Source organism: Rhopalosiphum maidis, chromosome 3, assembly GCF_003676215.2.
Source record: "Rhopalosiphum maidis isolate BTI-1 chromosome 3, ASM367621v3, whole genome shotgun sequence".
NCBI classification, from domain to species: domain Eukaryota; kingdom Metazoa; phylum Arthropoda; class Insecta; order Hemiptera; family Aphididae; genus Rhopalosiphum; species Rhopalosiphum maidis.
The window spans coordinates 16,243,816-16,260,174 of NC_040879.1; positions in this window are offsets into that span (position 1 = coordinate 16,243,816).

Here is a 16,359-nt window from a genome sequence, read left to right on the forward strand (position 1 = left end):
TTTAATTGCTTATAAAATACTCAATTCTCATGTAGTATCTTGAAACCTTGACCACTAGAAAGAGAATATGTTTCTTATTTAGAATTAATTACTTTCATACATTTCATTTAATCCAATACTTCATAAAACACTATAAAACATGTTTTTATATGGTAAATTTGGCGTATTTTACAAATTCATTTTTTTAATTGCTTATAAAATACTCAATTCTCATGTTAGTATCTTGAACCTTAACCACTAGAAAGAGAATATGTTTCTTATTTAGCATTAACTACTATCATACATTTCATTAATGCCAATGTTCATAAACACTATAAAACATGTTTTTATATGATAATATTGGAGTATATTAAAAATTCATTTTTTTAATTGCTTATAAAATACTCAATTCTCATATTAGTATCTTGAAACCTTGACCACTAGAAGAGAATATATTTCTGATTTAGGATTAATTACTTTCATAAATTTCATTTAATCCAATACATCATAAACACTATAAAACATGTTTTTATATGATAAATTTGGAGTATATTACAAATTCATTTTTTAATTGCTTATAAAATACTCAATTCTCATTTAGTATCTTGAAACCTTGACCACTAGAAAGAGAATATGTTTCTTATTTAGCATTAATTACTTTCATACATTTCATTTAAGCCAATACTTCATAAACACTATAAAACATGTTTTTATATGGTAAATTTGGCGTATTTTACAAATTCATTTTTTTAATTGCTTATAAAATACTCAATTCTCATGTTAGTATCTTGAAACCTTCACCACTAGAAAGAGAATTTGTTTCTTATTTAGCATTAACAACTTTCATACATTTCATTAATGCCAATGTTTCATAAACTCTATAAAACTGTTTTTATATGATAATTTTGGAGTATATTAAAAATTCATTTTTTTAATTGCTTATAAAATACTCAATTCTCATGTTAGTATCTTGAAACCTTCACCACTAGAAAGAGAATTTGTTTCTTATTTAGCATTAATAACTATCATACATTTCATTTAAGCCAATGTTTCATAAACTCTATAAAACTTGTTTTTATATGATAATTTGGAGTATATTAAAAATTCAAATTTTTTATGGCTTATGAAACACTCAATTCTCAATTAATTGACATGAAACCAACACCATTAAATTATGTAAATGATTCTTATTTAACTTTATTAACTTCCATGTAATTCATTGATGCTGATACTTCAAAAACACTATAAACATGCTTTTAAATGACAATTTTGACTCGTGTTATAAATTCATATTTTAAACTGCTTATTAAACACTCATTTCTCAATTAATTCTCCACCAATCTTACAAATTTAACTGACTACATTTTTTCAGATTGCAGTGCAGCAGTTCACCCAAGGCTTGCTGAGACAGAAATTTGCATTCATACCACTTTGGGAAAGTATCAACATCTTATTTTGAAAATAAACTAGAAGATACTGATAATATTATTGGATTTATGCAATGTGTGTGTAATGGTTATTGAATATAATTGATAATAAATTAATAGTTGTGAAACAATTGTTATTTGTTATATATATGAATAAAAGATTAGTAAACACTTATAGCTTGTAATTTTTATTGTTCTTATTTACCTATGCTATAAAAATCTTTTATTTAGACTATACATAAATGATAATTTTGATAAAAATTACAAATTCACATTTTCAACTGTTTATAGAAGAATTAATCATTAAGTCAATATTAACACCAACAGAGGGCGGGAGGTTCCCCATACCTTGGTCGACGGCTGACCTGCCACAGGAAGAATCTAGTTGGTTGTGTGCCGTTCACCGTTCCACTGGTCTCCGGATTGGGGCGGTATATTTATTAGGCTTTTGACCGAATGTCTTGTACATTTACGAAAGAATATTTATAATATCAACGAATTGTTCATATTTTACGCCCGAAGTTAACACAAGTCAGTGTCCTGATCCTCGACCAATGCATTAAGAAAATGATTTAAATTTATCATTGAAAAATTATCATCAAATTCATATGGAAAAGGGGTATTTTTCAGTTATTGTACAAGTGTATTCTTTTTTTAAAAGTACAAAACATTCTGTTAATTTGTACAATCTTTTATGGCTTATCATAATTATTATTTGTTATCATCTGTTTATGCTTAAATTTCGTATCTTTTTACAGTTTTACATTCGTACTTGTGTTAAAGTTTCAACTGTAAATAGTTTTCAATTATTTTGTATTAAAAATGAAGGTTGTCTGTTAGTTTTTGTTGTGATTGTTTCAATTTCTAAATTATCCAGTGTTGTCCACGCACTAGTTGTTATAGAATTATTTTCGTTCTCCTTATGGTGTGTAGTAGTGACGATTGGATTAAGTAAATGATTGTTTTTTAGCATTATTAACTTCCATGTAATTCATTGATGCTGATACTTCATAAACACTATAAACATGCTTTTAAATGACAGTTTTGACTCGTGTTATAAATTCATATTTTAAACTGCTTATGAAACACTCAATTCTCAATTAGTTCTCCACTAATTTTACATATTTAACTGACTACATTTTTTTCAGATTGCAGTGCAGCAGTTCAATCAAGGCTTGCTGAGACAGGAATTTGCATTTATACCACTTTGGAAAATATCAACATCTTATTTTGAAAATAAACTAGAAGATACTTATAATAACAATAATGGTCTTTTGCAAGGTACGTGTAATAATAACCGTATGTAATTGATAGCAACTTAATATTAGTGAAACAAAAAGTAAATATAATGAAACCAAGACCAATGAATTAGGTAAATGATTCTTATTAAGCATTATTAATTCCGTGTATTTCATTGATGCTGATACTTCATAAACACTATAAACATGCTTTTATATGATAATTTTGATGTAAATTATAAATTCAAATTTTTTATGGCTTATGAAATACTCAATTCTCAATTTAGTTCTTGAAAGTTTGACCACTAGAAAGAGAATATGTTTCTTATTTAGCATTAATTACTTTCATACATTTCATTTAAGCCAATACTTCATAAACACTATAAACATGTTTTTATATGGTAATTTGGCGTATTTTACAAATTCATTTTTTTAATTGCTTATAAAATACTCAATTCTCATATTAGTATCTTGAAACCTTGACCACTAGAAAGAGAATATGTTTCTGATTTAGGATTAATTACTTTCATACATTTCATTTAATCCAATACTTCATAAACACTATAAAACATGTTTTTATATGATAATATTAATGTAAATTACAAATTCAAATTTTTTATGGCTTATGAAATACTCAATTCTCATATTAGTATCTTGAAACCTTGACCACTAGAAAGAGAATATGTTTCTGATTTAGGATTAATTACTTTCATACATTTCATTTAATCCAATACTTCATAAACACTATAAAACATGTTTTTATATGGTAAATTTGGCGTATTTTACAAATTCATTTTTTTAATTGCTTATAAAATACTCAATTCTCATGTTAGTATCTTGAAACCTTCACCACTAGAAAGAGAATTTGTTTCTTATTTAACATTAATTACTTTCATACATTTCATTTAATCCAATACTTCATAAACACTATAAAACATGTTTTTATATGGTAAATTTGGCGTATTTTACAAATTCATTTTTTTAATTGCTTATAAAATACTCAATTCTCATGTTAGTATCTTGAAACCTTCACCACTAGAAAGAGAATTTGTTTCTTATTTAGCATTAACAACTATCATACATTTCATTAATGCCAATGTTTCATAAACTCTATAAAACTTGTTTTTATATGATAATATTGGAGTATATTAGAAATTCATTTTTTTAATTGCTTATAAAATACTCAATTCTCATATTAGTATCTTGAAACCTTGACCACTAGAAAGAGAATATATTTCTGATTTAGGATTAATTACTTTCATACATTTCATTTAATCCAATACATCATAAACACTATAAAACATGTTTTTATATGGTAAATTTGGCGTATTTTACAAATTCATTTTTTAATTGCTTATAAAATACTCAATTCTCAATTTAGTGTCTTGAAAGTTTGACCACTAGAAAGAGAATATGTTTCTTATTTAGCATTAATTACTTTCATACATTTCATTTAAGCCAATACTTCATAAACACTATAAAACATGTTTTTATATGGTAAATTTGGCGTATTTTACAAATTCATTTTTTTAATTGCTTATAAAATACTCAATTCTCATGTTAGTATCTTGAAACCTTCACCACTAGAAAGAGAATTTGTTTCTTATTTAGCATTAACAACTATCATACATTTCATTAATGCCAATGTTTCATAAACTCTATAAAACTTGTTTTTATATGATAATTTTGGAGTATATTAAAAATTCATTTTTTTAATTGCTTATAAAATACTCAATTCTCATGTTAGTATCTTGAAACCTTCACCACTAGAAAGAGAATTTGTTTCTTATTTAGCATTAATAACTATCATGCATTTCATTTAAGCCAATGTTTCATAAACTCTATAAAACTTGTTTTTATATGATAATTTTGGAGTATATTAAAAATTCAAATTTTTTATGGCTTATGAAACACTCAATTCTCAATTAATTGACATGAAACTAACACCATTAAATTATGTAAATGATTCTTATTTAACTTTATTAACTTCCATGTAATTCATTGATGCTGATACTTCAAAAACACTATAAACATGCTTTTAAATGACAATTTTGACTCGTGTTATAAATTCATATTTTAAACTGCTTATTAAACACTCATTTCTCAATTAATTCTCCACCAATCTTACAAATTTAACTGACTACATTTTTTCAGATTGCAGTGCAGCAGTTCACCCAAGGCTTGCTGAGACAGAAATTTGCATTCATACCACTTTGGGAAAGTATCAACATCTTATTTTGAAAATAAACTAGAAGATACTGATAATATTATTGGATTTATGCAATGTGTGTGTAATGGTTATTGAATATAATTGATAATAAATTAATAGTTGTGAAACAATTGTTATTTGTTATATATATGAATAAAAGATTAGTAAACACTTATAGCTTGTAATTTTTATTGTTCTTATTTACCTATGCTATAAAAATCTTTTATTTAGACTATACATAAATGATAATTTTGATAAAAATTACAAATTCACATTTTCAACTGTTTATAGAAGAATTAATCATTAAGTCAATATTAACACCAACAGAGGGCGGGAGGTTCCCCATACCTTGGTCGACGGCTGACCTGCCACAGGAAGAATCTAGTTGGTTGTGTGCCGTTCACCGTTCCACTGGTCTCCGGATTGGGGCGGTATATTTATTAGGCTTTTGACCGAATGTCTTGTACATTTACGAAAGAATATTTATAATATCAACGAATTGTTCATATTTTACGCCCGAAGTTAACACAAGTCAGTGTCCTGATCCTCGACCAATGCATTAAGAAAATGATTTAAATTTATCATTGAAAAATTATCATCAAATTCATATGGAAAAGGGGTATTTTTCAGTTATTGTACAAGTGTATTCTTTTTTTAAAAGTACAAAACATTCTGTTAATTTGTACAATCTTTTATGGCTTATCATAATTATTATTTGTTATCATCTGTTTATGCTTAAATTTCGTATCTTTTTACAGTTTTACATTCGTACTTGTGTTAAAGTTTCAACTGTAAATAGTTTTCAATTATTTTGTATTAAAAATGAAGGTTGTCTGTTAGTTTTTGTTGTGATTGTTTCAATTTCTAAATTATCCAGTGTTGTCCACGCACTAGTTGTTATAGAATTATTTTCGTTCTCCTTATGGTGTGTAGTAGTGACGATTGGATTAAGTAAATGATTGTTTTTTAGCATTATTAACTTCCATGTAATTCATTGATGCTGATACTTCATAAACACTATAAACATGCTTTTAAATGACAGTTTTGACTCGTGTTATAAATTCATATTTTAAACTGCTTATGAAACACTCAATTCTCAATTAGTTCTCCACTAATTTTACATATTTAACTGACTACATTTTTTTCAGATTGCAGTGCAGCAGTTCAATCAAGGCTTGCTGAGACAGGAATTTGCATTTATACCACTTTGGAAAATATCAACATCTTATTTTGAAAATAAACTAGAAGATACTTATAATAACAATAATGGTCTTTTGCAAGGTACGTGTAATAATAACCGTATGTAATTGATAGCAACTTAATATTAGTGAAACAAAAAGTAAATATAATGAAACCAAGACCAATGAATTAGGTAAATGATTCTTATTAAGCATTATTAATTCCGTGTATTTCATTGATGCTGATACTTCATAAACACTATAAAACATGTTTTTATATGATAATATTAATGTAAATTACAAATTCAAATTTTTTATGGCTTATGAAATACTCAATTCTCAATTTAGTGTCTTGAAAGTTTGACCACTAGAAAGAGAATATGTTTCTTATTTAGCATTAATTACTTTCATACATTTCATTTAAGCCAATACTTCATAAACACTATAAAACATGTTTTTATATGGTAAATTTAGCGTATTTTACAAATTCATTTTTTTAATTGCTTATAAAATACTCAATTCTCATATTAGTATCTTGAAACCTTGACCACTAGAAAGAGAATATGTTTCTGATTTAGGATTAATTACTTTCATACATTTCATTTAATCCAATACTTCATAAACACTATAAAACATGTTTTTATATGATAATATTAATGTAAATTACAAATTCAAATTTTTTATGGCTTATGAAATACTCAATTCTCATATTAGTATCTTGAAACCTTGACCACTAGAAAGAGAATATGTTTCTGATTCAGGATTAATTACTTTCATACATTTCATTTAAGCCAATACTTCATAAACACTATAAAACATGTTTTTATATGGTAAATTTGGGGTATTTTACAAATTCATTTTTTTAATTGCTTATAAAATACTCAATTCTCATGTTAGTATCTTGAAACCTTCACCACTAGAAAGAGAATTTGTTTCTTATTTAGCATTAACAACTATCATACATTTCATTAATGCCAATGTTTCATAAACTCTATAAAACTTGTTTTTATATGATAATATTGGAGTATATTAGAAATTCATTTTTTTAATTGCTTATAAAATACTCAATTCTCATATTAGTATCTTGAAACCTTGACCACTAGAAAGAGAATATATTTCTGATTTAGGATTAATTACTTTCATACATTTCATTTAATCCAATACATCATAAACACTATAAAACATGTTTTTATATGGTAAATTTGGCGTATTTTACAAATTCATTTTTTTAATTGCTTATAAAATACTCAATTCTCAATTTAGTGTCTTGAAAGTTTGACCACTAGAAAGAGAATATGTTTCTTATTTAGCATTAATTACTTTCATACATTTCATTGAAGCCAATACTTCATAAACACTATAAAACATGTTTTTATATGGTAAATTTGGCGTATTTTACAAATTCATTTTTTTAATTGCTTATAAAATACTCAATTCTCATGTTAGTATCTTGAAACCTTCACCACTAGAAAGAGAATTTGTTTCTTATTTAGCATTAACAACTATCATACATTTCATTAATGCCAATGTTTCATAAACTCTATAAAACTTGTTTTTATATGATAATTTTGGAGTATATTAAAAATTCATTTTTTTAATTGCTTATAAAATACTCAATTCTCATGTTAGTATCTTGAAACCTTCACCACTAGAAAGAGAATTTGTTTCTTATTTAGCATTAATAACTATCATGCATTTCATTTAAGCCAATGTTTCATAAACTCTATAAAACTTGTTTTTATATGATAATTTTGGAGTATATTAAAAATTCAAATTTTTTATGGCTTATGAAACACTCAATTCTCAATTAATTGACATGAAACTAACACCATTAAATTATGTAAATGATTCTTATTTAACTTTATTAACTTCCATGTAATTCATTGATGCTGATACTTCAAAAACACTATAAACATGCTTTTAAATGACAATTTTGACTCGTGTTATAAATTCATATTTTAAACTGCTTATTAAACACTCATTTCTCAATTAATTCTCCACCAATCTTACAAATTTAACTGACTACATTTTTTCAGATTGCAGTGCAGCAGTTCACCCAAGGCTTGCTGAGACAGAAATTTGCATTCATACCACTTTGGGAAAGTATCAACATCTTATTTTGAAAATAAACTAGAAGATACTGATAATATTATTGGATTTATGCAATGTGTGTGTAATGGTTATTGAATATAATTGATAATAAATTAATAGTTGTGAAACAATTGTTATTTGTTATATATATGAATAAAAGATTAGTAAACACTTATAGCTTGTAATTTTTATTGTTCTTATTTACCTATGCTATAAAAATCTTTTATTTAGACTATACATAAATGATAATTTTGATAAAAATTACAAATTCACATTTTCAACTGTTTATAGAAGAATTAATCATTAAGTCAATATTAACACCAACAGAGGGCGGGAGGTTCCCCATACCTTGGTCGACGGCTGACCTGCCACAGGAAGAATCTAGTTGGTTGTGTGCCGTTCACCGTTCCACTGGTCTCCGGATTGGGGCGGTATATTTATTAGGCTTTTGACCGAATGTCTTGTACATTTACGAAAGAATATTTATAATATCAACGAATTGTTCATATTTTACGCCCGAAGTTAACACAAGTCAGTGTCCTGATCCTCGACCAATGCATTAAGAAAATGATTTAAATTTATCATTGAAAAATTATCATCAAATTCATATGGAAAAGGGGTATTTTTCAGTTATTGTACAAGTGTATTCTTTTTTTAAAAGTACAAAACATTCTGTTAATTTGTACAATCTTTTATGGCTTATCATAATTATTATTTGTTATCATCTGTTTATGCTTAAATTTCGTATCTTTTTACAGTTTTACATTCGTACTTGTGTTAAAGTTTCAACTGTAAATAGTTTTCAATTATTTTGTATTAAAAATGAAGGTTGTCTGTTAGTTTTTGTTGTGATTGTTTCAATTTCTAAATTATCCAGTGTTGTCCACGCACTAGTTGTTATAGAATTATTTTCGTTCTCCTTATGGTGTGTAGTAGTGACGATTGGATTAAGTAAATGATTGTTTTTTAGCATTATTAACTTCCATGTAATTCATTGATGCTGATACTTCATAAACACTATAAACATGCTTTTAAATGACAGTTTTGACTCGTGTTATAAATTCATATTTTAAACTGCTTATGAAACACTCAATTCTCAATTAGTTCTCCACTAATTTTACATATTTAACTGACTACATTTTTTTCAGATTGCAGTGCAGCAGTTCAATCAAGGCTTGCTGAGACAGGAATTTGCATTTATACCACTTTGGAAAATATCAACATCTTATTTTGAAAATAAACTAGAAGATACTTATAATAACAATAATGGTCTTTTGCAAGGTACGTGTAATAATAACCGTATGTAATTGATAGCAACTTAATATTAGTGAAACAAAAAGTAAATATAATGAAACCAAGACCAATGAATTAGGTAAATGATTCTTATTAAGCATTATTAATTCCGTGTATTTCATTGATGCTGATACTTCATAAACACTATAAAACATGTTTTTATATGATAATATTAATGTAAATTACAAATTCAAATTTTTTATGGCTTATGAAATACTCAATTCTCAATTTAGTGTCTTGAAAGTTTGACCACTAGAAAGAGAATATGTTTCTTATTTAGCATTAATTACTTTCATACATTTCATTTAAGCCAATACTTCATAAACACTATAAAACATGTTTTTATATGGTAAATTTGGCGTATTTTACAAATTCATTTTTTTAATTGCTTATAAAATACTCAATTCTCATATTAGTATCTTGAAACCTTGACCACTAGAAAGAGAATATGTTTCTGATTTAGGATTAATTACTTTCATACATTTCATTTAATCCAATACTTCATAAACACTATAAAACATGTTTTTATATGATAATATTAATGTAAATTACAAATTCAAATTTTTTATGGCTTATGAAATACTCAATTCTCATATTAGTATCTTGAAACCTTGACCACTAGAAAGAGAATATGTTTCTGATTTAGGATTAATTACTTTCATACATTTCATTTAATCCAATACTTCATAAACACTATAAAACATGTTTTTATATGGTAAATTTGGCGTATTTTACAAATTCATTTTTTTAATTGCTTATAAAATACTCAATTCTCATGTTAGTATCTTGAAACCTTCACCACTAGAAAGAGAATTTGTTTCTTATTTAACATTAATTACTTTCATACATTTCATTTAATCCAATACTTCATAAACACTATAAAACATGTTTTTATATGGTAAATTTGGCGTATTTTACAAATTCATTTTTTTAATTGCTTATAAAATACTCAATTCTCATGTTAGTATCTTGAAACCTTCACCACTAGAAAGAGAATTTGTTTCTTATTTAGCATTAACAACTATCATACATTTCATTAATGCCAATGTTTCATAAACTCTATAAAACTTGTTTTTATATGATAATATTGGAGTATATTAGAAATTCATTTTTTTAATTGCTTATAAAATACTCAATTCTCATATTAGTATCTTGAAACCTTGACCACTAGAAAGAGAATATATTTCTGATTTAGGATTAATTACTTTCATACATTTCATTTAATCCAATACATCATAAACACTATAAAACATGTTTTTATATGGTAAATTTGGCGTATTTTACAAATTCATTTTTTTAATTGCTTATAAAATACTCAATTCTCAATTTAGTGTCTTGAAAGTTTGACCACTAGAAAGAGAATATGTTTCTTATTTAGCATTAATTACTTTCATACATTTCATTTAAGCCAATACTTCATAAACACTATAAAACATGTTTTTATATGGTAAATTTGGCGTATTTTACAAATTCATTTTTTTAATTGCTTATAAAATACTCAATTCTCATGTTAGTATCTTGAAACCTTCACCACTAGAAAGAGAATTTGTTTCTTATTTAGCATTAACAACTATCATACATTTCATTAATGCCAATGTTTCATAAACTCTATAAAACTTGTTTTTATATGATAATTTTGGAGTATATTAAAAATTCATTTTTTTAATTGCTTATAAAATACTCAATTCTCATGTTAGTATCTTGAAACCTTCACCACTAGAAAGAGAATTTGTTTCTTATTTAGCATTAATAACTATCATGCATTTCATTTAAGCCAATGTTTCATAAACTCTATAAAACTTGTTTTTATATGATAATTTTGGAGTATATTAAAAATTCAAATTTTTTATGGCTTATGAAACACTCAATTCTCAATTAATTGACATGAAACTAACACCATTAAATTATGTAAATGATTCTTATTTAACTTTATTAACTTCCATGTAATTCATTGATGCTGATACTTCAAAAACACTATAAACATGCTTTTAAATGACAATTTTGACTCGTGTTATAAATTCATATTTTAAACTGCTTATTAAACACTCAATTCTCAATTAGTTCTCCACTAATTTTACATATTTAACTGACTACATTTTTTCAGATTGCAGTGCAGCAGTTCACCCAAGGCTTGCTGAGACAGAAATTTGCATTCATACCACTTTGGGAAAGTATCAACATCTTATTTTGAAAATAAACTAGAAGATACTGATAATATTATTGGATTTATGCAATGTGTGTGTAATGGTTATTGAATATAATTGATAATAAATTAATAGTTGTGAAACAATTGTTATTTGTTATATATATGAATAAAAGATTAGTAAACACTTATAGCTTGTAATTTTTATTGTTCTTATTTACCTATGCTATAAAAATCTTTTATTTAGACTATACATAAATGATAATTTTGATAAAAATTACAAATTCACATTTTCAACTGTTTATAGAAGAATTAATCATTAAGTCAATATTAACACCAACAGAGGGCGGGAGGTTCCCCATACCTTGGTCGACGGCTGACCTGCCACAGGAAGAATCTAGTTGGTTGTGTGCCGTTCACCGTTCCACTGGTCTCCGGAGTGGGGCGGTATATTTATTAGGCTTTTGACCGAATGTCTTGTACATTTACGAAAGAATATTTATAATATCAACGAATTGTTCATATTTTACGCCCGAAGTTAACACAAGTCAGTGTCCTGATCCTCGACCAATGCATTAAGAAAATGATTTAAATTTATCATTGAAAAATTATCATCAAATTCATATGGAAAAGGGGTATTTTTCAGTTATTGTACAAGTGTATTCTTTTTTTAAAAGTACAAAACATTCTGTTAATTTGTACAATCTTTTATGGCTTATCATAATTATTATTTGTTATCATCTGTTTATGCTTAAATTTCGTATCTTTTTACAGTTTTACATTCGTACTTGTGTTAAAGTTTCAACTGTAAATAGTTTTCAATTATTTTGTATTAAAAATGAAGGTTGTCTGTTAGTTTTTGTTGTGATTGTTTCAATTTCTAAATTATCCAGTGTTGTCCACGCACTAGTTGTTATAGAATTATTTTCGTTCTCCTTATGGTGTGTAGTAGTGACGATTGGATTAAGTAAATGATTGTTTTTTAGCATTATTAACTTCCATGTAATTCATTGATGCTGATACTTCATAAACACTATAAACATGCTTTTAAATGACAGTTTTGACTCGTGTTATAAATTCATATTTTAAACTGCTTATGAAACACTCAATTCTCAATTAGTTCTCCACTAATTTTACATATTTAACTGACTACATTTTTTTCAGATTGCAGTGCAGCAGTTCAATCAAGGCTTGCTGAGACAGGAATTTGCATTTATACCACTTTGGAAAATATCAACATCTTATTTTGAAAATAAACTAGAAGATACTTATAATAACAATAATGGTCTTTTGCAAGGTACGTGTAATAATAACCGTATGTAATTGATAGCAACTTAATATTAGTGAAACAAAAAGTAAATATAATGAAACCAAGACCAATGAATTAGGTAAATGATTCTTATTAAGCATTATTAATTCCGTGTATTTCATTGATGCTGATACTTCATAAACACTATAAACATGCTTTTAAATGACAATTTTGACTCGTGTTATAAATTCATATTTTAAACTGCTTATAAAAAAACACTCAATTCTCAATTAATTCTCCACTAATTTTACATATTTAACTGACTACATTTTTTTCAGATTGCAGTGCAGCAGTTCATTCAAGGCTTGCTGAGACAGGAATTTGCATTCATACCACTTTGGGAAAGTATCAACATCTTATTTTGAAAATAAACTAGAAGATATTGATAATAATATTGGATTTATGCAATGTGTGTGTAATGGTTATTGAATATAATTGATAGCAAATTAATACTAGTGAAACAAAAAATTAGTATCATGAAACCAAGATCAATGAATTAAGTAAATGATTCTTATTTAGCATTATTAACTTCCATGTATTTTTGTTGATGCTGATACTTCATAAACACTATAAAACATGTTTTTATATGATAATATTAATGTAAATTACAAATTCAAATTTTTTATGGCTTATGAAATACTCAATTCTCAATTTAGTGTCTTGAAAGTTTGACCACTAGAAAGAGAATATGTTTCTTATTTAGCATTAATTACTTTCATACATTTCATTTAAGCCAATACTTCATAAACACTATAAAACATGTTTTTATATGGTAAATTTGGCGTATTTTACAAATTCATTTTTTTAATTGCTTATAAAATACTCAATTCTCATATTAGTATCTTGAAACCTTGACCACTAGAAAGAGAATATGTTTCTGATTTAGGATTAATTACTTTCATACATTTCATTTAATCCAATACTTCATAAACACTATAAAACATGTTTTTATATGATAATATTAATGTAAATTACAAATTCAAATTTTTTATGGCTTATGAAATACTCAATTCTCAATTTAGTGTCTTGAAAGTTTGACCACTAGAAAGAGAATATGTTTCTTATTTAGCATTAATTACTTTCATATATTTCATTTAATCCAATACTTCATAAACACTATAAAACATGTTTTTATATGGTAAATTTGACGTATTTTACAAATTCATTTTTTTAATTGCTTATAAAATACTCAATTCTCATATTAGTATCTTGAAACCTTGACCACTAGAAAGAGAATATGTTTCTGATTTAGGATTAATTACTTTCATACATTACATTTAAGCCAATGTTTCATAAACACTATAAAACATGTTTTTATATGGTAAATTTGGTGTATTTTACAAATTCATTTTTTTAATTGCTTATAAAATACTCAATTCTCATGTTAGTATCTTGAAACCTTCACCACTAGAAAGAGAATATGTTTCTTATTTAGCATTAATTACTTTCATACATTTCATTTAATCCAATACTTCATAAACACTATAAAACATGTTTTTATATGGTAAATTTGGCGTATTTTACAAATTCATTTTTTTAATTGCTTATAAAATACTCAATTCTCATGTTAGTATCTTGAAACCTTCACCACTAGAAAGAGAATATGTTTCTTATTTAGCATTAATTACTTTCATACATTTCATTTAATCCAATACTTCATAAACACTATAAAACTTGTTTTTATATGATAATTTTGGAGTATATTAAAAATTCAAATTTTTTATGGCTTATGAAACACTCAATTCTCAATTAATTGACATGAAACCAACACCATTAAATTATGTAAATGATTCTTATTTAACTTTATTAACTTCCATGTAATTCATTGATGCTGATACTTCAAAAACACTATAAACATGCTTTTAAATGACAATTTTGACTCGTGTTATAAATTCATATTTTAAACTGCTTATTAAACACTCATTTCTCAATTAATTCTCCACCAATCTTACAAATTTAACTGACTACATTTTTTCAGATTGCAGTGCAGCAGTTCACCCAAGGCTTGCTGAGACAGAAATTTGCATTCATACCACTTTGGGAAAGTATCAACATCTTATTTTGAAAATAAACTAGAAGATACTGATAATATTATTGGATTTATGCAATGTGTGTGTAATGGTTATTGAATATAATTGATAATAAATTAATAGTTGTGAAACAATTGTTATTTGTTATATATATGAATAAAAGATTAGTAAACACTTATAGCTTGTAATTTTTATTGTTCTTATTTACCTATGCTATAAAAATCTTTTATTTAGACTATACATAAATGATAATTTTGATAAAAATTACAAATTCACATTTTCAACTGTTTATAGAAGAATTAATCATTAAGTCAATATTAACACCAACAGAGGGCGGGAGGTTCCCCATACCTTGGTCGACGGCTGACCTGCCACAGGAAGAATCTAGTTGGTTGTGTGCCGTTCACCGTTCCACTGGTCTCCGGATTGGGGCGGTATATTTATTAGGCTTTTGACCGAATGTCTTGTACATTTACGAAAGAATATTTATAATATCAACGAATTGTTCATATTTTACGCCCGAAGTTAACACAAGTCAGTGTCCTGATCCTCGACCAATGCATTAAGAAAATGATTTAAATTTATCATTGAAAAATTATCATCAAATTCATATGGAAAAGGGGTATTTTTCAGTTATTGTACAAGTGTATTCTTTTTTTAAAGTACAAAACATTCTGTTAATTTGTACAATCTTTTATGGCTTATCATAATTATTATTTGTTATCATCTGTTTATGCTTAAATTTCGTATCTTTTTACAGTTTTACATTCGTACTTGTGTTTAAAGTTTCAACTGTAAATAGTTTCAATTATTTTGTATTAAAAATGAAGGTTGTCTGTTAGTTTTTGTTTGTGATTGTTTCAATTTCTAAATTATCCAGTGTTGTCCACGCACTAGTTGTTATAGAATTATTTTCGTTCTCCTTATGGTGTGTAGTAGTGACGATTGGATTAAGTAAATGATTGTTTTTTAGCATTATTAACTTCCATGTAATTCATTGATGCTGATACTTCATAAACACTATAAACATGCTTTTAAATGACATTTTGACTCGTGTTATAAATTCATATTTTAAACTGCTTATGAAACACTCAATTCTCAATTAGTTCTCCACTAATTTTACATATTTAACTGACTACATTTTTTTCAGATTGCAGTGCAGCAGTTCAATCAAGGCTTGCTGAGACAGGAATTTGCATTTATACCACTTTGGAAAATATCAACATCTTATTTTGAAAATAAACTAGAAGAATTGATAATAATAATGGTCTTTTGCAAGGTACGTGTAATAATAACCGTATGTAATTGATAGCAACTTATATTAGTGAAACAAAAATTAATATATGAAACCAAGACCAATGAATTAGGTAAATGATTCTTATTAGCATTATTAATTCTGTATTTTTGTTGATGCTGATACTTCATAAACACTATAAACATGCTTTTTAAATGACAATTTTGA